The sequence below is a fragment of the Pongo abelii genome, chromosome 5, assembly GCF_028885655.2.
Source record: "Pongo abelii isolate AG06213 chromosome 5, NHGRI_mPonAbe1-v2.0_pri, whole genome shotgun sequence".
NCBI classification, from domain to species: Eukaryota; Metazoa; Chordata; class Mammalia; order Primates; family Hominidae; genus Pongo; species Pongo abelii.
In genome coordinates, this window is record NC_071990.2 from 148,696,636 (window position 1) to 148,720,754 (window position 24,119).

Consider the following 24,119-nt stretch of genomic DNA (forward strand, 5'->3'; position numbering starts at 1 on the left):
GACCACTCTAGAGGAAGTCAGCATTATCCAGAGGCAAGCACCATCAACACCTGTGATGACATGGAGGAGAAGCAGGAATTCACCAGGGAGGGCTCTTTTCTATTTTCTAATTGATGTTTTTACTCTTCTTTTACTTCTCATTGACAAAGGAGAGAATACCAAAAAAAAAAAAAAAAAAAAAAAAAAAAAGTAAAGTATGATGTCTCCATGCACCTGCCACCCAGCTACAAAACCCAGCTCTTGGCTCCTGCTTGTTTCATCTTTTCTCCCATCTGCTTCTTCCTTTTCCCACAAGTGGAATATTTTGAGGCAAATCTCCACTGTTACACCATTTCATTCATAAATATTTCAGTATGCACCTCAAAAAGATAAGAACTCTCTTTTTAAACACAGTCAAAATACCAGGCCAGGCACAGTGGCTCACCCTTGTAATCCCAACAGTGTGGGAAGATTGCTTGAGCCCAGGAGTTTGAGACCAGCCTGGGCAACATAGTGAGACCCTGTCTCTACAAAGAATAAAAAATTAAAAAATCAAAAAATAAAAAATAAATAAAAAAGCTGGGCATAGTGGTGTATGTCTGTGGTCACCGCTACTTGGAAGTCTGAAGTGAGAGATTGCTTGAGTCTGGGAGGTCGAGGCTACAGTGAACTGTAATCACACCACTGCACTCCAGCCTGGGAAACAGAGCAACATCCTGTCTCAAAATTTAAAAAAATAATAAAATGAAATAAACGTAGTTAAAATATCATCATCCTTGCTCCTCCAAGAGAAAGTAATATTTTCTAACATCATCAAATATTCATACTGTGTTCAAATTTCTCTGTCTAGTACATGTTTGTTTGCTTGAGCTGGTTTGAATTTGAATCCAAACCAACCACATATTGCATTTGTTTGACAGTTTTTTATCCCTTTCCATTAAAAGGCCCTCACTCCCTTATTTTTTTCCTGGCAATTCACTTGTTAAGGAAACCAGATCATTGATTTATGCAGGGTTCATAATATTCTAAGATTTTGTACTACCTCTCTATTATGTCATTTAATGTGTTCCTGTAAATTGGTGGTTAGATCTAAGAAGCATGGCTTAATTCAGGTTCAAATTTGGGACAGAATATTTTGTAGAGGCACACCATATCCAGTTGTCTCTCTTTCGGTGATATTACTAGCCATCGGTGATCAGTGCCTAGATCTATTATCTCCTGAGGGGTTTAAAATATGGTACTACTTTGTCATCCCTTCATCATATGTTAGCTCACATACACCTATGGATAGAAATCTATCTTCACCAGCTCTGGTTATTCTGAAGATGTTACTCAGGAAAAGCAAGTTAAATGCTTGATTCTTTCACAAAGAATAAGTTTTTAGAATAATAAGCGGGTTCACTAGCATCCTCCAAAGTTTAAATATCATTTTGTACTCGAATTTTAACACGTGATGTGTTTTGATGTGGTTTTGATGGTTTCCTCTTGATGCTCAAATTGTCCCATCTTTGGCCGGTAGGAGCCTCTTCAAGTTGGCTCCTAAGACTTTTTGATACAAACCCAGTCGTCTTTGTTGATTTCCTTACTCCTTTGTAACAAGATAGCTATCTAGTCTATTTCCTACTCCAAACTGGGAATCAGACCTTTCACCAAAATCCCCTGTCTTCTTTTAGTGGTATATGGTATTTGGAGATGAGAGTTTGGGTGTAATCTGATTATTAATGCTCTAAAATGTGAGAAATACCAATCATTTAATAAACTCAGTATTCTTGATATCACAATTATTTGACGTATACTTAATTTCCATGCTAGACTGTAATATCCATGAGGACGAGAACCACATTGATTTTTGCTCACCATTGTGTCCTGAGTGCCACACAAGTGCCTAAATGCACACCAACATTTTGTAGAGGGTTGATTAGTGTACCCCAAAACTCATGTCTGGAACCCCAGAATGTACCTAGTTAAAACGAGGTCACACTGGATTAAGATGGGTACAAAATCCAATGATGATATTCTTATAAGAAAAGGAGAGGACACACACAGACAAGGGGAGTAAGGCCGTGTGGAAATGGAGGCAGAGATTGGAGTTGTGCACCTCTAACTAAGGGGATGCCAGGGATTGCCGGCAACCATAAGAAGCTGCAAAAGGTAAGGAACGGTTTGTTCCCAGAGCCTTCAGAAAGGACAAGACCTTGCTAATACGTTGATCTCAAACTTCTAGTTTTCCAGAGCTGTGAGACAATGAATTTGTGTTAAGTCATCCAATTTCCGGTACTTTGTTATGGGAGCCCTAGGAATGTAATACAGTGACGATTAGATTACATTTTAAACTGCATTGGAAAGTGTGATTTTTTTTTTTTTTTTTTTTTTTTTTTTTTGAGATGGAGTCTTGCTCTGTCGTCCAGGCTGGAGTGCAGTGGCGTGATCTCGGCTCACTGCAAGCTCTACCTCCCGGGTTCACACCATTCTCCTGCCTCAGCCTCCTGAGTAGCTGGGACTACAGGCGCCCGCCAACATGCCCGGCTAATTTTTTCTATTTTTTAGTAGAGATGGGGTTTCACCGTGCTAGCCAGGATGGTCTCCATCTCCTGACCTCGTGATCCACCCGCCTCGGCCTCCTAAAGTGCTGGGATTACAGGCATGAGCCACCATGCACGGCCTGGAAAGTGTGATTGTTTAAAAATCAATGTGTGCCGGGCTTGGTGGCTCACACCTGTAACTCTAGCACTTTGGGAGGCTGAGGCAGGCAGATCACTGCCTCTTCAGTAATGCCTGTTCTTCTACCTCTGGCTTGCTCTTGAATTCTGTCCTGGGCAAAGCCAAGAACTCAGCAGGCTAAGCTGCACTTTGGGGCTTGCCTGCCCTGCATCAATTGTATCATTACACAAAAACATTCCTGCTGCTCATTCATTATTGGAAATATAGTACCCTAAACAGTTAAACTTTAACATTGAGTAAATCAGTTTCCAGCAGCTAAAAACAAAATATCCTCACCTAAATTGTTTCAAATATGAATGGATAATATTTAACTTAGAAATTATGCATGGCAACTACAAAGTTTAGTTATGATTTCACATTAATGCCTTGCTCAGTAAGTGCAAAATTGAGAACTATATACTTCCCTTTGTTGTAAAGGTAGGCCGAAAGTTTTTGGAGTGGATTGTCACTGAAGATCCCACCTCTAACTTTCTCCATGCTTTATATCAGACTTGGCTTGACTGAGTGATTAGCTTCCTGTGGTAGAAACACTACTCAACTTTAAATCATAAGACCTGGATCTGAGCCCTGGCTCTGCTAGTCCTAAGCTGTGTAAAATTGGACAGCCCACTTAAGCATGATTAAAAGAGAAAGAAAAGGTATATAAGTATCTGAGGTCAGTGCCTGGTACACAGGCGGCATTTAATAAGGATAGGCAAGACAAGTAGTTAGATCTACAGTGTAACGATTAGGAGTGAAGGGCTGTGGAGGGAAACAGAACGAGGTTCAAATTCTGATTCTGCCACTTTCTGGTTTGACAGTTGAACCAATTGCTTGGACTCTCTAAGCTTCAGGTTTCTCCTCTGTGGAAAGGAGGAAATAATTCCCACAACCTACAGTTCTCTGCAAATATTAAAAACCATAATCCATAAGAATAATTTAGCATAGTGTTTGGCACACTGTACAGTCTTAATATTTTTCTGGTTATTATTAATATTATTTAATGTTTCAGAATAGATGCTTTAACCATTCAAAGTTTTTGGATGTTTTAAATACAAAGATATTGAAATAAAACATTTTTTGGGCTACTTTTTTTAAAATTAAATTCAGAGTAATTCTAAATTATTGTAAGCTAAAACCTGAACTTTAAAATGATAATAATGGTATTAGCAAAAATAAAATGTAAGAAAAGACAATTTTATCACCAGGATTTAATACATAGAAGATGTATTCAACTCATATGCTTTCTCTCAAAGTGTGTTTTATTGGAATACCAAGATAGGTAAAGCACACTCTAATTTATATATATATATATATTTTTTTTCATTTTATCACTTCTGAGGCATTGGGAAACGACCTTCTCCCAGATTATCCCCTGTTCCCTTATACTAAATAGTCAACCATTAGAGATTTAATCTTTTTACTTAAAAATATATTCCCTGGAAAGAAAACAACAGGCTATAAGATGTGAACATCTAAGTGGAAATGAGGTTATCAGAAGCATTCCAAAAGAGAGCATGGATGCATAAATATTCCAGAAACAGAAATAGCAACTTACGAAAGGGAAAAGAAAGGTGAACAGATGCCGTGAAGACAAACTTCACTTTTTTCCCAGCTAAAACTGTCTCCAAACATTGGCAGAGAAGACCAGGAACTTTTTATAGATAACAACTGCTTTTTCTTTTTTAAGTCATGTGTTCTTGCATTTCTGTAATCATGAGAAACAAATTTAATTTAAAGATGCCAAAGGCTTTAGCCTACTTTTTTCTTTTATATTGTGTCGGTAATCCAGATATTTCTGATATTTACATTAAAAGAACATGATACTGCTAATAGAAAACTGCCCTATCAAAATGTTTTTATAGTATCTGCTCTGGAGCTATAATTTTACTAAGGGTGACACAATAAAATGACAAACTTTTTAAAAATCACCTATTTTTAGTCTTTTCTTACATATAAAAATACACGTTAGATTGGCAGGTCTGACTTTTGGCAACCAAAAGCACAGCTTCAGAAGAGTATAATTATAAAATCACTCTAAAACTATTTTGTCATGTAGTATGTCAGGTAAATAATGGTTGCTTTAGTGAGAAAGAGAAAAAGAATGAGAGACTATTCGTGATTAAATGAGTCTAAGAGAGAAATGACAACTAAAGACAATAAGTGATCTTGGACTGAAACTAGAGGTATAAAGGACACTTTAAAAATGGTTGCTTTAATGTGAAAATTATTTTAGTAACTGGTTATGCAAATTTAGGCATGTGTTCAAGTGAAGGTTAAGACTGTGAGAGGGAACGACTGACACCCCCTGAGAATATTGTTTTTTATTCTCAACAAAGAACAAAGGAGGCATATGTTTCTTTTCTTTTGAGTAATCTAAAACAATTTACTTGTTTTTGGTTTTGGTTTTGGTTTTTTTTTTTTTGAGACAGAGTCTCACTCTGTTGTCCAGGCTGGATTGTGCAGTGGTGCGATCTCAACTCACTTCAACCTCCACCTCCTTGGGTTCAAGTGATTCTCCTGCCTCAGCCTCCAGAGTAGCTGAGACTACAGGCATCTGCCACCACCCCGGCTAATGTTTGCATTTTCAGTAGAGACAGGGTTTTTTCATGTTAGCCAGGCTGGTCTCGAACTCCCAACCTCAAGTCATCCGCCCGCCTTGGCCTCCCAAAGTTCTGGGATTATAGGCGTGAGCCACCTTGCCTGGCAACTTCTTTATTTTAAAAGTACTTTTAAAATTTCAAAAGTAAAACGTATTTGTTTTTTAAAAATTCCAGTACCCAAAAGTATAAAATAAGAGTGTCCTCACCTTAGCTCCTCTCTCTCAATTGTTTGTCTAGTATTCTTTGCACCTGTGCAGACATTTTACATACAAGGAGGCAACGCAGAGAGAAAGGAATGTTCTTCAAACTTTATGGACAAGGTTATCAAATACTGACACTGGGGTTTTATAACAGCTAAAGATGGGTCTTTGCAGATGAGAGAGTCTTCATAATTGGGGTCTTTTCACCATTTCACATAGAGTTTAACTGCACTGTTTGTATTATGATGAAATCTTTAGCTATTCAAATATGAATCATGGATATTTATAGCCCAGTGTTGTCCAATTTAACATTTAATGGTTCTAGCTGCTGAAGCCAGAAAAGGGCATCAGAAGGCAAACTTTTAAATGTCTTTGAAGTTCATTTTAAGTACTCCCCTCAAATTCTAGCTAGGTTTCTAAAGCTTGCTCATTTTCTAAGAGTCTACTACATCTAATAGATGGCAAGAAGTCCAATGAGCCTCTGGATCTGGGTGAGACGAAGAGCCACCTCCTATCTGCCTGCGGAGAGGGAAGCACTCTGAGAACAGACATTCCTGCAGTTTGGCACATTGTTTTCAGCCCTAACTGAAACTAGGAAATGCAGGGAAGTGTGATCATGAGAATAACAGGATCAGAGGAGTGTAGAAATTAGCTGGCTTTTTTTCCCCTACAAAATTCATAAAAACGGACTGTCTTAAGTGTGGGGTATGATTTCTGGGTTTTATGTAAGAAGAGATGTCTGACAGCTGAAACCATGAAACCAACAAGAGAATATCTTTCACGTCCCTGTGACTCAAGGCACATTACAAGAGTGCTGCGTAGAAGTACATCCAACAAAACTGACCCAAAAGCACAAATGCAGGGGTGGGGCTGGAGATGGTGATTCTTTCGAATTAAATTCCTGGCTCATGTAGTCGTGGGTATTCTGTGAGACCACATAGGAATATTTAGTGCAATGCCTACTTTGTGGAAGCGCTCAATACACGGTCATTGGCGCAGTGGTTGTTAAGGCTTCATTCTAACTTTGAGAGCATCCTCGTGACACTTCATTCATGGAGAGCAGTGTTTCTTTGTTAACACAAATCCACAGAAATCACAGGCAGTTGGGGAAATTTTTTCCTTACCATCAGAAACTTTGAAAATGACCTCTCAAGATAGGAAGGAGACAGATTATATACATGCATGTTCAACTGTAAATCCCTTGAATGACTTTTATCTCCCCCCTCACAGTGCCCAGCATAATGCATGACATGACATATAATATGACCTAATAAATGTTGCCATCTAGGGTAGTGGGTAAGAGCATAAACTCTGGAGCCAAGCTGTTTTGTTCTTGGCTCTCCTGCATAGCTGTGTAATCATGGACAAGAGACCTAACCTCTTCGTGGTTCAGTATCCTCAACTGTGAGTTAGAGACATGAATAGTTTCTACCTCCTTGGTTTGCCATGAGGAGTAAATGAATTAGGACATGTAAATTGTTCAAAGTAGTGCCAACTACCTTGGTATGCTATCTGTTTGCTATTATTGTTATGATGACGAAGAAGATGATGCCCACTCCCCACCCAAAACACTAACTTTAGAAATACCTTACAGCTTAAGGACATGCCCTCTGCCTCCTTTCCTGGTACTTAGTGACCGTCTAAGAAATAGATATGGTTGTTCTTTTTATATCTGTTAATAGCGCGTGATAACAGCTACTAAGTGAAACCCTTTCTTGAAAAAAAATTACAATTTTTTTTAAGAAAAAAATTTTTTACAACAATTTTTTTTCAAGATGCCAAGGAAGTTGTCAAGCACCTCTGCTATAATTCTCAACAGGCAAAATTGAGTTTTTTTCTTATTATTTTGTAAGCATCATTTGAAAAATCATTAGAACTCTGATATTTATGCTATATTTAAGAAAATATAACATTTTCTAAATTATTGGGATAACTACATATACTAGTAGTATTGTCTAACCCTACTGGGTCTTTGGGGGGTATCAAATTAGCCTATTCAAGGATAAATAAAGCACAATAAACCTATTCTCTCTAAAAATCAATATATAATGCTGTTAATTTGCCTTGACTACTGGATTTGGCAGAATAATAATTGTGCCAAGAAACTGACGCTACAAAAAATCATTATTCTGATAAAAACAAGTAAGAATAAGCCAACGACTGAGCTGCAGAAAGAAAAAATGTCTCAGGAAGTAGCTTCTGCCATGAAATGAGAATCCAAGGTCTGTCATTGGCCTCAGCATGAGCAAGAGCAATTCTCTCTTGCAAATTGCCCTCGTTGCAGCTGAATGATCATATCTCCACCTGTGCAGCAATTCTTTCACCCAGTGGTTTCCATAAGCAGTGTGAAAACTGCATCTCACATCTCCTTAGTCAACTGTGCTAGTGGATGAAACAACAATGACATCAAACGGAGTGTGTACTAGATTCATTTGTCATGCGGCCAGGACCATCAACTAATGTCTGGATTATATCCGACCTTATGTTCTAAAATGCTGAAGGAACAGCAGCTCTCTCCTCCGAAAGGCAGTGGTTGTTTCCAATTTAAGTTAACAAGTCCCATATAAAGCATCCCTGTTTCTCCTTTGTTTTCTGGAATCTATAACAGTTTGAAAGGAATAAGAGTCAAAGGTCAGAGAGAGAAGACTAGGAAGAGATAGAGGCAAAGAAGGGAAGGAGGAGGTGCTGTGGAACCTGGGAGACCCGCTCAGACTACAAGCTTTGCATGTCACAGATGGAATTACAGTGAGCAAATTCCCTTCCCCTCCCCACCTTCAATTTCTTTAGGAAAAGGGAATGATAAAATCTTTCTACAGTTGTTCTCAGAATTTAATGAAATATTAACCACCTAGCACAATGAATAATAGTATTATTAAAATTATCTTTCAAAATGAATCTTCTTCTTGGCCTTTGCTATGGAACAGAGACCTCATTGTTCCCTTGTGTAAGATAATTGAAGTCAAGCTAGAGTAGACCTTGGAAGGTGAAATGAAGTCATTTGGAGTCCACAGATGACCAGGACACTGCAACCCTGAGTTTACCGGGAGTAAACTGGGTTTACTGGACCACTGAGTCTCTATACTGGCCGGGAGATCATCATATGAAATTCAGTCAGGTCAGCCTAGAAGACCCTCCTTATGCTCTCCTATCTTCATCTCCTCTGCTGCTTAATCAAGCAGCATCACAATCTTTACCCCTCTTACCCAAGTCACTGCAAGAAGAGGAAACTATTACATCTAATATTGTGGCTATGGAGGCTTAGCAGGAGGCTTACAAAAGAGCTGTTTGTATTGCAAACTTCCTGACAGCTTGGAAGCCATCACCATTACATTTGCAAACCCCTTTTATGGTTACCTTAAATGTAGAGAATGTTAAGAGCCTAGAGAAAGCATGTGCCTACAATGTGAGTATTTGAGGCTTATCCCTATGCTTGCATGGGAAGGATGATGGTTTTTATTATTTACTTTGCCAATTGTTATTGTTACAGCATCTGTGCCTAACCTCTGAGTCTGAGGCATGAAATTAATAATCCACAAACCACATAGGGAGAAGAAGAAAAAAAAAGTTTAATTTCCACGTATCCCAAGTTCACAAATTAAAAAAGAAAAAGAAAAAAAGAGCAAGAGGGCTAAGTTATAAAGCAGAGGGAAAAAAAACACAAAAGTCGGGGTATGTAGTTAGAAGCAAAGAACTCTGAAGTCACACAACACCTTCTTCAGGCGAAGGAGCACAATATGGGATCAGTTCTCTGTCTGCCCCAATAATACCCGGGGGACAGAGTTTAGTGCTGTTCTAGGCAGAGAAGAAAAGGCAAGAGAAAGGATTGTTTTTTTTTCTCTTTCACTTTCTGTCTTGGTTAAGCTCCAAGGAAGAGTGAGCCTCCAGTGGCAGGGAGTGAATGAGACTGCAGAAAGGTTTTGTTTTACTGCTTTAAATTCAGTTTAATAAAATCTCTACCAGAAAACATCCTGACGATGTATCTTCAGCTAAGAGATGGGCAACTCTACCTATTCACCACCAGGCAACCCACCCCTTCTCCAACCCTTCCGTCCTCTATTAAATGCCCAAGAAATACATAAGAAAGGACAGGGAGATGCCATACTGTTCAATCAACTTTTTTTTTTCAGTTCTTGTGGAAAAATAAACTCACACCAAGAAACATGCCCTAAACACATCTATAATATACTAGGTTTCATTGCTTTCTTCATTGCATCCCTCGACGACGCAGACCCTCATTCTCATTTCATCATCAGGAGATATGGTTGGTACCAAATAATTTCACACATTACAATCTTGATTGTATGCTTCAGTGTAGTAGTTAAGAGCATAGGGTTTGAACACAGGCAAGAAAATAAAAAAAAAAAAGATAAATTGAACTTTATAAAATTAAAAATTTTGTGCATCAAAGAACACTATCAACAGAGTGAAGACACAACACATGGGATGGGAGAAGATATTTATAAATCATGTATCTGATAAGGGATTAATAACCACAATATATAAATAATTTTTACAACTCAGCAACAATAAAACAACTCTCCCATTAAAAAAAAAAAAAAGAGCAAATGACTTAAACAGACCTTTCTCTAAAGATTTACAAATAGTCAATAATCCTAAATGAAATACAAATCAAAACCACAATGAGATACAAATTAGGGTGAAAACTATAAATAAAAACAAAAAAGTCTTGGCCAGAAGGTGGAGAAATTACTTGGAATCCTTGTGCATTACTAGTGAGAATATAAAATGCTCCAGCCACCATAAAAAACAGTAGGGCAGTTCCTCAAAAAAATTAAACAGAATAACCATAGGATATAGCAATTCCACTTCTGGGTATATATCCTGCTGTATTTTGGATGTGGTTCATTTCTGCGAAAACTCACATTGCAATTTAATTGCTAGTGTAACAGTGATGGGGTATGGAGCCTTTAAGAGGTGATCAGGTCTTTAAGGTAGATTGATATCTTTCTTGAAAGACTTGTTTCGTTTTTGAGGAAATGGATTAGTTGTCACAGAGTGGATTGTTACAAAAGCAAGCTTGGCTTCCTCAGCTTTCTCGGCTTTCGCCTTTCTTGCATCCTCTCTAGTCCTTTTGTCTCTACCATGTTATGACTGAGTAAAAAGGCCCTCACCAGAAGCCAAGCAGAAGCTGGTGCCATGCCGTTGTACTTCCCAGCCTCCATAACTGTAATAAATTTCTTTTCTTTATAAATTACCCAGTCTATAGTATTCTTTTATAGCAACAGAAAACAGACACATCCAAGAGAATTGAAAGTAGGGACTCAAACAGACATTGAAACACTCATGTTCATAGAGGCATATTATTCATAACAGCCAAAAGGTAGAAGCCACCTAAGCATCCACTGATGGACAAATAAACAAATGTAGTATTATCCATGCCTTAAAAAGGAATGAAGCTCTGATAAATGCTATAACATGGATGAACTCCGGAGACATGCTAAGTGAAATAAGACAGATGCAAAAGGACAAATAGTATATGATTCCACTTAGATGAGGTACTTCGAGTAGTCAAATTCATAGAGACAGAAAGTAGAATGGTGTTTGCCAGGGGCTGGAGAGAAGAGGGAAATTAGGAGTTATTGCATAATAGACACAGTATTTCAATTTGGAAAGATGAGCAAAGTTCTGGAGATAAATGGTGATGATGCTTGCAAAACAGTGTGAATGTACTTAATGCCATTGAGATCCACACTAAAAATAGTTAAAATGGTATGATATCCATATTTTATTATAAAAAAGTAAGAATTGAATTTTAAAAAGAACATAAGGTATGGAGTCAAAGTTTCAAGGTTAGTAGCCCAGCTACCCTACACACTAATTGTGAAGCAAGTAATTTAAACTCTTTGTGCCTCTGTTTTCTTCTGTAAAATGGGATAAACAGTGTGCCTATATTATAAGGTTGCCTTGAAGTTTATATGAAATAATGAAAGAAAAATCCTTGTTCATAATGAATGTACAATATGTGTGAATTATTATTGTTGTTTTTTCTTTTGGTATGGATGCTAAACACTCCTTGATGCCACGAAAACAATATCTGTTCCTTTTCTACTTCTCCCACAGAGAATTTTCTATATATTGCTAAATATTTATTGACGGATTTATGTATTCATACATAAACGTGAACCTATTGACTCAATATCAGTGGTTGTTTTTCCAACACAGAATATAAATTAATATTGATCAATTCATATTCTTGAATAAGTCCCCTTAAACCAAAGATATGCATTTATAGACAGCTGGCTAAGGATGAGATATTATCTTGAAAAGGACATAATTTACAGTACTGTGTTCCAGTGCCAAGGGAATCATAAGATCTTACCCTTGTTATTATTGTAACTGACCTATAGAACCAGCCACAGAGTATAAAACCACACAATTGTTTGAGACACCACCATCTAAAGAAAGACGCAAAGTAAGTTGAATAGATAAAACCCTTGAGCCCATTCAACTGATAACCTCTTGGATTTTTAAACATCACCAACAAGGATTAAGGTGTGAAGGACACAGAAAGCAACACTAATAAACTCTGGCCCTGATGAGGTGTGGAACCCTCATTTCATTTAAGGGTAAATGTATTGAGGATGCTGCTAGTTTCAAGTTTTTACAGCATGAAATATTGGGCATTGGCTAATTCTCTTCATTTTAAACCAAACTATTCTAAAATCAATGCCTCTACCTGAAAATTGCTACAATAAAATATTAACATCCATTATCAAATAAAACCAATTATTTCTTAAATGAACAACATTTTCACAAGCTTTTCTTAAGACAAATTTTTTTTAAAACCTTGGGTTGATGCTGGCTTCTAAAATCTTCTACTGGAATGAGAGAAAATTCACTTAAGGGATTATTTCTCCAACAGTTTGAGTGACTATTTCCCCCAGATATATTTTTCAGAGCCCACGCCCTAAAGCGTCATAATTCCATTAAATCAGTGCACAGCTGGGCAATTCTTTCTTTGCTCACATTATAGTGATCCCCAGGGAATTTATGTAAATCTATGGAAATTCATTTTAAAGGCAGTGCTTTTAAAGGATGCATCCTCATTAAGTAAACAATTATATCTACAAACAGGGTACAAGCAACATACTGGAGAGCTAAATTAAATTTTCCAACAGGAAAACTAAACCATCCACTTTCACATTTAGGCTTTACCTAAATGCCATCAAAATTATAAGACAAAGGATTCTGAAGTCAAAACAGATATCAAGGGAATAGTAGCTGAGCTACTGTTGTAGGGCATGGCCTCTAGCCTCCTTTCTAGTCCCACTACCTCATTCTACTTTTGGCAACACCATAAAGAAAGGCTGGCAGTGTTATAATTTAAGGACTCTTAGGAAAATTTTATCATGTAAGGAGGAAAAGAAATGACCTCTCCTACTTCCTACAAAGGGCATTCCAAGTCAACCCCAAGAAACTGATTAAGACCAGAGAGTCTGCAATATAAAGGATAGGGTCTTGTGTGCTAGAAAGAGGACAAGCTTTATTATTAGACTTGCCTACATTTCAACTCTAACTCCTTCACTTATTAGCTGAGTAGCCTCAGTTTCATTCGTAAATTGGGGATAATACTACTTCTTGACAGTGTTATGGATTTTTAATAAGGAAAAGTATTTAGTCGGGGGCCTGGAACATGGTTGGCATTCAAATGCCTTTACCTGGACCACAAGGTGAAGAAGCCTGAACAAGGTCTGGACTACAGAAATGAGGAGAAAAGTGGGAGGGAAAGAAACTTCTCTACTTAAAAATGTGGGGTCCTCAAGCAACTTTGTGTCTTCCATCTTAGTAGCTCTATTTATCTTCCGTAATGCTAGAAAAGTAGGACTAAGGCAATCCATGATAACATTGGCTTCAATACCATATCACTTTCTTCTTAAGCCATTGTAACATTTACTCTTTTTGGCAGAGATTGCCTCACATCCCAAAATTCTGTAGTCTATAGAGGTAACATCTTGGTTCTAAAGTCATAAAGAAAAGTGAAATTCCCATATCAAATTTACCCTTAAAAACTCCTTTGAAAGGTATACCACTGGAACAGTCTCTCAGTAAGACCACCATAGGCCATTTCCCATCCATTATTGGAACAGATTGCTGATTCTTTGGTTGAGTCCTAAGTGAACAAGCTGGCTTGAGTTTAAGATCTGTATTGTCTCAAAAAATCATATTATAATATTATATATATAATCTCTATGTATATAATCTATTATATATAATAGATTCACATTCCATTTAGCTAGATGCTCATAATCCATGAGTTAAGTGGAACTGAGACCAACTAAAGAAGCAGACTCCCATCTCCTTGTATACATCGAGTAAAATAATTAGCTTAGATGCTGAATTGTACATCAGCCTTTGTGTTAGATGTCCATCCCTATTCAATCCCCTTCTGAAAAATGTGAAGGAAATAGCCATGTCCTCTCAGTACAGGCTGAGATATGGGCAGGTGTTTTAGCCTCAGCACCTCAGCAAGCACAGCATAATGTAAAGATTTATGTGCTACTATTTTTTATTAAAGAGTGAGTGTAAAAGAAAACAAGGTAGGGAAGAAAGAGAAGCTGATTGGAGAGTGTGTTGCTAAACTAGCTAGCACTAATTTAGCCTTCTTCATGTCATAGAACTTTCCTATGGAAAGCCACATCAACTGCACCTCAAGGCCATAGAGAGCTGAGAAGAAAGGGAAAGTATTTATCATTTATCTTATTAGCCATTAGTCCAAAGTTTGTTGACTGGGACTTAATTCCCTTGAAATTCCAGACTCTGCATTTGTGGGTACTAAGTAAGATTACTCAAACTTCATTTTCAACAGGGGAGTCCTGCATTGAGAGGCAAGAAGCACATGGCGTGGCCTTAAAGTAAGGCACTGTCAAGTTCCAAGTGAAATCATTCTGAACCCACGCACAGCTGGTTACTGCAGCAGCAGTTGAAACAAAAGAGACATGAAGCTGAAAGATTGTGACTTGGGATATAAGAGGTGTTGGATACAGAATGCAATGATAGACATAGCTTGTTTAGGCTGTAAAGCTTAGCAACTTCATATTTATTCTCAGTGCATAAAAAGAATATTAAATAAAATATTCCAGTAGTAGTAATGACATCATCAGCATTATTATTACTGGTATGTTGATTTCTTCTCTCACCTTTAACTCCTTAAATGCTACCAACACTTAAGTCCCTTAGAGAGCAGCTTTCCTTTCCAGATCAATTCAGCCCTTTTGCCATACCTAGTTAATTGAAAAAGAGCTTCTAACCTGGTTTCTTTAATCTTAGTCTCTTCCTAACTGCATTCATATTATTCATAATTGCCATTCTTCTCTAATAGTTTTCATCAGATCATTTACTTTTCTATGAAAAAAGTTATAATTTTAACTTTTTGGATAAATGTAACGTTAAATGTTTTCCCTCCCCATCAAGCTAATAATATTAGATACATTTAATACTTTTTAAATAGAAATTCACCCTGAATTCTTCCTTTTCAGAACACAATTTATGGACTTCTAAAAAGCAGTATTTGATTCCATGTCTTCAACAAGTCTGTATTCCTAAAAAATATTAAAACGACCTAAAAAAGTTTAAAGGACCTAATGAAAAATATAATGAAAATAAATGTAATAAAATGTTCTAGATGAAGTAACTAGCGGTTTAGGTATAACTCAAGAGAGAATTAGGAATTTGGCAGATTTCTCTGAAGAAATTACAGAAAGAATAGACAGAAAAAAGAAAATGAAACATGTGGAAGAAAGATAAGTGTACATGAATACTTGAATGATAAGAGCTCAGACAGGAATACTATAAGGGATGAGTGAGAAGAATATTCAAAGACATTATACTGGGAATTTTTCCAGAATTGATGAAAGTTTCTGGAGAGATACATTAAGGATATCTATGCCTACACATATTGTAGAAAAATGCAGAATTCCACAACTTAAAGGAAAGTCTTAAACCTAATGAGACAGAAGAGACCATCTATAGAGGAATGACAATTAAAATAAAAGCAGACTTCTCAGTAGAAACCATGGAAGCTAGAAGTGGAATAATTTCTTCAGGAAATTATTTTTTAAATGATTCTTAATCTACTATTTTATATCTAAAAATTTCTTCAAGATTCAGAGTAAATTAAAGATATTTCTAGTATTTTCAGATAAAATCTGAGAGACTTAGGGAAAGGAAAAGGGTAAGTGAAACAGAAAAATTAACAAGCAGAGGACAAACAAAGATTGCAGAAATAAAGAAAAACATGTCACTAATCACAATATTTATATGTGTAGACCAAGCTTGTCACTTAAAAAACAAAAAAAAAAACTAAAGCTAACCAAACAAATTCAACTATACGCTCTATTTAAGGGACATACATAAAATAAGACAGAAAATGATTTAAATATATGCCCATTCTCACCACAGTTATTCAACACAGTACTGGAAATCTAGAGAGTCTAAGACAAGAGAAAGAAATAAAGGACATCCAGATTGGAAAGGAAGAAGTCAAATTATCCTTGTTTGCAGAAGATATAATCTCATATTACGAAAAACCTAAAGACTCCACCAAAAACCTATGAGAACTGATATACAAGTTCAGTAAAGTTGAAGCATACAAAATCAACATACAAAAGTTAGTAGCATTTCTATGTCACAATAGTGAACAAGAGAAAAAGAAATCAAAAAAATAATCCCAGTTACAACAGTCACACATAAAATTACATACCTAGGAATTAAAGAATTGAAATTGAAAGATCTCTATAATAATAACAATAATAAAAACTACAAAACACTGATGAAAGAAATTGAAGTGGACCTCAAAAAATGGAAAGATATTGTTAAATGTTCATACTACCCAAAGCAATCTACAGATTCAATGCAATCCCTATCAAAATACCGATGACATTCTTCACAGAAATAGAACAAAAAAATCCTAAAATGTATATGGAACCGCAAAAGAACCTTAATTATACTACAAAGCTATAGTAACCAAAACTTCATAGTACTGACATAAAAAGAGACACTTAGAACAACGGAACAGAATAGAGCTATCTCTGTAGTATAATTTAAAGTTGGGTAATATAATTCTTCCAGTTTTGTTCTTTTTGCTCAGATTAACTTTGGCTATTCTCGGTCTTTTGTGGTTCCATATACATTTTAAAATTGCTTTTTTAAAAAAAATTTCTGTGAAGAATGTCATTGGTATTTTTCATTCAATCTGTAGATTGCTTTTGGTAGTATGGACATTTTGATGAAACAATATTGATTTTTCCAATCCAAGAATATGGAATATTTTCCCATTTTTTGGTATATTCTTTAATTCCTTTCATCAGTGTTTTATAGTTTTTATTATGGAGCTCTTTCCATTTTTTTAATTCCTAGGTATTTAATTTTATGTGTGGCTATTGTGAATGGGATTACTTGTATGTTTTTTTTCAGATTGTTCAGCATTGGCATATAGAAATACTACTGGTTTTTGAATGTTTCACAGAGTGACTATAGTCATCAATTATTTTATTGTACACTTTAAGAAAATTAAGAGGGTATAATTGGATTGTTTGTAACACAAAGAATAAATGCTTGAGGGGATGAATACTCCATTCTCCAAAATGTGATTATTACACTTTCATGTCATATCAAAACATCTTGTGTACCCCCTAAATATATATACCTACTATGTACCCAAGAAAACTAAAAATAAATTATTAAAAAAAAATTTTTAATTAAAAATAAAGATAGAGCAGGTAAATAATAACTCAACAAAAGCTGGGAAAACTATATCAATATTCTAAAGATAGTCTCTAATATAAAATAGATTATTAGCAAGAAGTGATTCTATTTAAAGCTTTAAATATCAATGAAATATAACAACTAGACATGTAATATGAAGCTAAAGATAACCTCAAATTACACACAATGCAAAACATTTCTAGAACTATAGAAATTAACACATCATTATAAAAATATGAAGATTAAACACACCTTTCTCAACAGTTTAAGCACAAAAAGTATATAAAAAATGAAAATTTAGGACTACTAAACTTGATTTAATGTATATATAAATACATTAGAGAGATTCCATAGTTTCTCCAACATATAAGTACATTTACCAAAATTGAATAATTGAATATATTAAGGTCTAAAGGAGCAAGTTTCATTTAATTTATATGTATGTATATAAGTACGTGTGTGTATATTTGTGGGAGTGAGGAAGTGTGCATTCTACTTTTTCTGACAACAATGAAATTAAATTAGAAATCATTATCAATAAGATAAATGTTTAACTTTTTTATGAAAATTTCTAACTACAGGAGTAGATGAAATAGTATATGGAATGCAAATGTACATTTCAGCTAGCTTCAACAATTATTCAATTCATAGCCAATCTACATACTCATTCCCATTGATATTTCTCTGAAACAAATTCATCCATGAATGTTTGTAACTTTGTAGAAGAAAGGTCTTTTTGTTTTTAACACAACCAAAATATCATCGTATACCTTTATTTAAAAAGTCTCAAATATCTAGTCAGTGTTCAATTTCCCTGATTATCTCATATTTTTGTTTGTTCAAGTCAGAATCCAAATTAGAATCATATATTGCAATTGATGGATATGTCTTCTAGGTCCCAAGGAGACACACTGTTAAGGATACACATGATTAGAATTTTATAACCATGTTTCTAAATAACTCATAGAACACAGGATCAATGTGATGGAGTAAGGATGGCCCCGATTCTTTGTTACTAATCTCAATGGGAAGAGGCATGATTTGCCTTCCCTTGAATCTTCATTCTATGACTACTTTGAAAAAAACATATGGCAGAAGTGATGCTTTGCCAGTTCTTTGTCTAGCCTTTAAGAAAACTTGCAACTTATACTTTCTGTCACTCAGAACATTCTTGGAGCACTGGCGTAAGAAGTCTGACTACTCTGTTGGAGAGGACTTGTGGAGTGGCTCTGTACTGCATGGGCAGGAGGAAAAACCGAGGTGAGTTCAGCCCTCCAGCTGTTCTTACCAAGGCACCAGGCATGTGAGTAGAGCTATTTTGGGCTCTCCAGATCAGACTAGCCACCAGCAAATACCACGAGATAAACCCAGTTAATATCACATGGAGCAAAAGAATGACCTAGGCAAATGCTATCTGAATTTCAGACCCACAAAATCATGAACTGTAATAAAATCATGATTATTTTAAGCCACTCAGCTTTCGCCTACCTTATTAGACAGCAAACGATAACAAGAGGTATAAGGGAAGTTAAAATTTTATTTTTTGAAAAGGCTGAAAAAATTTTTCTCTAGTGATACTGACAAAAAAGAGAAGACATAAATAAAGCATTAAAAAGGACTCTCAGACATTCAAAAGATAAAACTAATAAATACTTGAAAATAAATAAAACAAATTTCTAGAAAAAATATAATTTACCAAACAAAACTACAAACAAAAAGTAGAAATTTTCCAAACAAAATCATATATACATAGATTTATATAACCACTAAGGAACTGAAACCAGTAAATTACATATTCTTCCATCCCTCCCCCAAACAAACAAGAATAAGAACAACAAAAGTTCACATAACTTTACAGGCAATTCCACTGTAATTCAAGGAGTCACACTTCTTCAAAACAAACAATAAAAACAACAAGAACAACTGAAAAATCCAACAGTTTTACAAAAAATTCTACCATAAATAGAGGAACAGACAAAATTTCCTTTCCAGGAAAAAAGAAAAAGAAGGAATGCTCCAATCTCATCCTTTAAGGCAAGTATGATCCTCATATCAAAACTAGGGATAGTATGAGAAAGGAAAATCTCCTTGGAGACCATATATGTGAAAATCCTAAATAAAAATATCACTAAGTTGAACCCCCATAGTCTATAAAATGATACTATCATGACTATGTTGAGTTGATGCTAAAACTGCAAGTCATTTATCATTAGAAAAATCTACCAGTGTGATTCACTTCACTAACAGCTTAAGAATAAAAACCATAAAATCATCTTACTAGATTTGTGTAAAGCACAGAATACAAATAAACCAATCAAATGCCTCCTGAAAAGATAACATATTATTATATAGTCAATAAAAAATATAATATAGCAGTTAAAATTAATTAATTTCAACTAGATACAACAAAGATAAAATTGTGAGTCTTGGATTAAAAGAGCAAATGAAAGGAAATAGTCTAGTGCAATATCCCCTTTTTGTATACCCATTGGAGAAAGCATAGGTTTGATAATTCTTTTCACAACATTATTATAAGTATGATACCAAAAGCTTTAAACAATTGTTTTATTTAAGCAAGTAATTATTTAATTATTAAACAATAATTAATTAAATAAAACTGTGATACTGACATTAGATCACACAACAGAATTTTTTAAATTACATATAAACTTTGTATTTCAGAAGGGTGGGGAAAAACACTTGGAAAAATATTCAAATAAATATTTGAATATATCTCACTTCTTAAGTCAAAATAAATTCTAGAAGAAATAAAAAGAAAATCAATGCTGTGAAAAAAAATAGGCAAATATTTATATGATTTTTGGAGGCTGACGCCAAAAGAAGAAACCGTAAAAGAGAACACTAATACATTGTATATGTAAAAAATATGAAATAACATGAAACAAATAAATGAAAGCCATAGTTAAAAGACAAATGGCCAACTAGAACACTAATTAGCATGGTATGTGGCAATCAATTATACCTTACTATAAAAGTAACCCATCTAAATTAATAAAAAAAACAGACCAGCACCCAATAGGTAACTAACCAGAGGATATACATAGTCAATTAAAAGAAGAAATTTGAATTTTAATTGAATTAAATTCAAATATGAAAAGCTGTTCAACATCAGAAGATCTCAGAAACAACACAAATTTTATTAAAGCACTATTTTTTCTCTAGCACTTTGTTGTGATTAAAAATTATGCTAATATCCAGTAGTAGCATAGGAGCAGGGAAATACATCTCATTCTTATGACATTATCAATTGATGTATTTCTAGGAATCAGTTTTTCAACACGTATCAGAATTCTTTTTTTTTTTTTTTTTTTTTGAGATGGAGTTTCGCTCTGTCGCCCAGGCTGGAGTACAGTGGCGCGATCTCCGCTCACTGCAAGCTCTGCCTCCCAGGTTTACACCATTCTCCTGCCTCAGCCTCCCGAGTAGCTGGGACTACAGGCGCCCGCCACCACACCCGGCTAATTTTTTTGTATTTTTAGTAGAGAAGGGATTTCACCGTGTTAGCCAGGATGGTCTCGATCTCCTGACCTCGTGATCCACCCGCCTCAGCCTCCCAAAGTGCTGGGATTACAGGCGTGAGCCACCGCGCCCGGCCCTCAGAATTCTTAAAATAACTTATACCCTTTGACTCAGCTATTCCCCTTCTAGGGTTTTACAATCAGAAAACATCTGAGTGTATGTCAATTATATCTCAAAAATTTTGAACAAAATTATTTTCAATTAAATAAAAAACTGAATAAGTGTTCAAGGTTGTAACAATAAAGATGGTGTTTTTTTGTTTGTTTTTCTTGAGATGGAGTCTTGCTCTGTCACCCAGGCTGGAGTGCAATGGTAGGATCTCGGCTCACTGCAACCTCCGTCTCCCAAGTTCAAACGATTCTCCTGCCTCAGCCTCCAGAGTAGCTGAGACTACAGGTGTATGTCACCCCACCCAGCTAATTTTTTGTTTCTTTAGTAGAGACTGGTTGGCCAGGCTGGTCTCGAACTCCTGGCCTTAAGTGATCCGCCTCGGCCTCCCAAAGTGCTGGGATTACAGCCACTGTGCCCAGTCACATATAGGTTTTAATTTATATATAAATTATGCCAGCAAGAAACTGGAAATTGACTACAGTCTAAAAATAGCAAAATGATTAAATGAATTATGGTACAGCCATATATAGAATTTTATGTAACTGAAATTCAGATAAATCTCTAATAATAATCACAGAAAGATTGTTACACAATATTGTTATGTAAGAAGAAAAAGTTACAAAGTAATATGCAGAATATGCTCCCATTTAAAAAAAATAATGTTTGAGCCTACAGGTGAGATTAAAACGTTTTGAGAAAAGACACGCAGAAGATGCTGTAGATAATCTCTTGATCATAGAATTATCCTTTTATTTTTGCTCAACTCTTCTACCTAATGTTTCAACAATAAACATGGATTACTTCTATGATGAAAAAAAAAACAGTGAGGGTGAGAGGGGGAGCAATAGAGAGACAGGACAGACGGTTTAAAAGGTAAGAAATACTACACCACTAAGAAACGTTCTTTGGCTAAGTCCATGGTTTTATTGCCTCTGATTATTCCCTTTCCCGGAATTTCCTTAACTCTTATGCATATGATTTTGACAGCATTACTGTGCATCTGATTTTGTTTTCTGGTTGATTTACTCTTCAAAGTAATATCACCCCACCAGAGTTTTATAAATACTCTTATGCTGTTTTTATATACTATAAAACTCTGCACACATAGACATTTCAAAATGTTGAATAAATTTTACTGAATAACTATCAATAGCCAAATTTAGTTTATAGTCACAAACTTAGCTAAAAGAACAGATCTCAAGAAATGGACAGTACAGAATTTTCAAGATTAGTCAAGGAGGTAATTCGGGATAGAAGCTGTCCAGCAGGATCCATACAGTCTAATGTGATAGAACAAGTACTTGGCTGAGGTATGGATTCTTCTACCAATTAACTTTGGGAAAGTTACTTAAATCTACCAGATCTCAGTTTGGTCAATAAACTAAAGCTCCTTCTATACATATGATTCCTTGATATTCATGATTTTGCAGTGGGTGCTGAGTCTCTGCTATTCGTAGAAGTTGTATTTAGGAAACGGTAGAATTTAGCAGATGGACTACATAGAGTCCAGAAAGTTACCAATATTGCTCTCTTGCTTAAGATGAAAAAAAAAAACGGGGGCCAACCTGTTCTTTTACAAAACATTACTATACACATTCAGGACCTTTTCATGTCAATAAAGTGAATAAAAATCTGTTGAATTAAATTCACACAAACACACGTTTTTGCTAGTAAAAACAAAGGTTACATTAGCTAATTTGATAGGCATGATGCCTACAATGAAAGAATTAATTTGCATTCTTAGATATTCTATAAAACACTGTACACTAAATTCCGGCTCTGAGAAGATGGTTTTGCACCTCATACAAATGCTTGTGCTGCATTCTAATGTGGAGCTTAATTGCATTTAAGTGCTTATTCAAAAATATGCCCCCAACTTCTACCTCACTCTACAGTTTTCAACAGTAACTTAAAAATTTTCTAAGACATAACAAACTGTGTCTTCACTGGGGCTATTCAACATTGAATTGAGCTAATGAGGTTTACAGCATGTGATATTTTGGCTGATAATTTGGAATGACTGAAGCATATGAATAGAAAGGTTATAAAGGGTCATAGTTCTCCTTATCAAAATGTCTAGCCTTATTACCTTAGAGAAAATAAAAATAAAAAGACATATCATGTTTTCACCTTAGTTTCTGGTGTGGAAATTGATTTGTTTAAGTGCCTTTTCAAATCCCAAAATATTCATACCTCATTTCTAAAATCTAGTCTTTAACAAGAAGCCAGACCAATGGAAATAATGAACAGGCTCCAACGAAAAGGTTAGATCTTTTTAAGAACTGTATCATCAGGATTTGTTTAAAATGTCATCTTAAATTAGCAAGCCCATTTCACTTATTCAGTTGTTTTCTAATGAGAATCAACATTTATATGACACAATTAGAACACATTTATTTTTTAATGTATACAGTATAAACATAAGCATCATACCCATTAAATAGACCATTATGTTAATATAGTTATGTAGATATAGTGACATATTTATGTACAAGTTCTCCATATTCTTACTAAAATTCAGATTAGGACATTAATCTTGTCCTTTACCCGTTACTATTTCAAAAAGTAAAAATAAAAAACCCAGCCAGATGCTTTTTAATTTCAAAGTGTCCTTTTTATCTTTGTGAGCTAGCTAGATACCTACTACAAAGCATTAGTAATTCCTTTCCTGCCAAGTTATTTTTAGGGTGTTTTAGCTTTACTGAGCTCTCTACCAAATGCAAAACATTAGATATCCTGAATTTTTCTCTGCTCTGTCCATCCTAGAGATGGAAGCTTTCTTGCTTCAAACCTCAGTGCACACATGTAAACACAATTACTCAAAACAAGGCAACAAGTGAGAGGCAGGGTTAAAATAAGAACTCAGACAATCTGACTCACAATCCAGGATTCAACCCCCTAAAACTTGCTGTTTTCTTTGTCCTCTTTGCTGTGAACCAAGACACTTGTTCTGTAGCAGAGTGTTTCTGCTGCAAATCCAGTGGCTACTGCATTATGCAATGAAGTCAGAAGCCTGAGCTTGTGACATCAATATAGGTTGCTATGGTAACTCTTTCCATAAGTATTACAGGTTCAGTGTAGGCTCAAAAAAGGGGACTTCAGCAAAGTAGCAAAATAACTGGCATTATTTCAGCCTAAAGTACAATAATAGTTGGTGCAAAAATGTTTTATAATTCCTGTAATAAAAAAAGTTTTACATTTTATGTCATTGTTGAAAGTCATTTTTATAATATATTTAAAAATTAAAGTTCTCCAGTAGAAA

General features: G+C 35.3%; 2 long non-coding RNA genes across 6 annotated transcripts in view; one reads left to right on the plus strand and one right to left on the minus strand.

Annotated features, from left to right (window-relative positions):
• The window catches only part of LOC112133760 (uncharacterized), a 303,317-nt gene extending 279,455 nt beyond the window's left edge, over positions 1 to 23,862 (minus strand). For all 5 annotated transcript variants that reach the window (XR_010140365.1, XR_010140366.1, XR_010140368.1 and 2 more), the window contains exon 1: positions 23,738 to 23,862. This is a non-coding gene — a long non-coding RNA (uncharacterized LOC112133760). The remainder of the gene's footprint in view (positions 1 to 23,737) is intronic.
• On the plus strand, positions 6,769 to 8,069 carry LOC134761567 (uncharacterized). Its single transcript, XR_010140372.1, has 2 exons — positions 6,769 to 6,874; positions 7,567 to 8,069. It is a non-coding gene; the product is annotated as an uncharacterized LOC134761567 (long non-coding RNA).
• Positions 23,863 to 24,119: the final 257 nt, after the last annotated feature.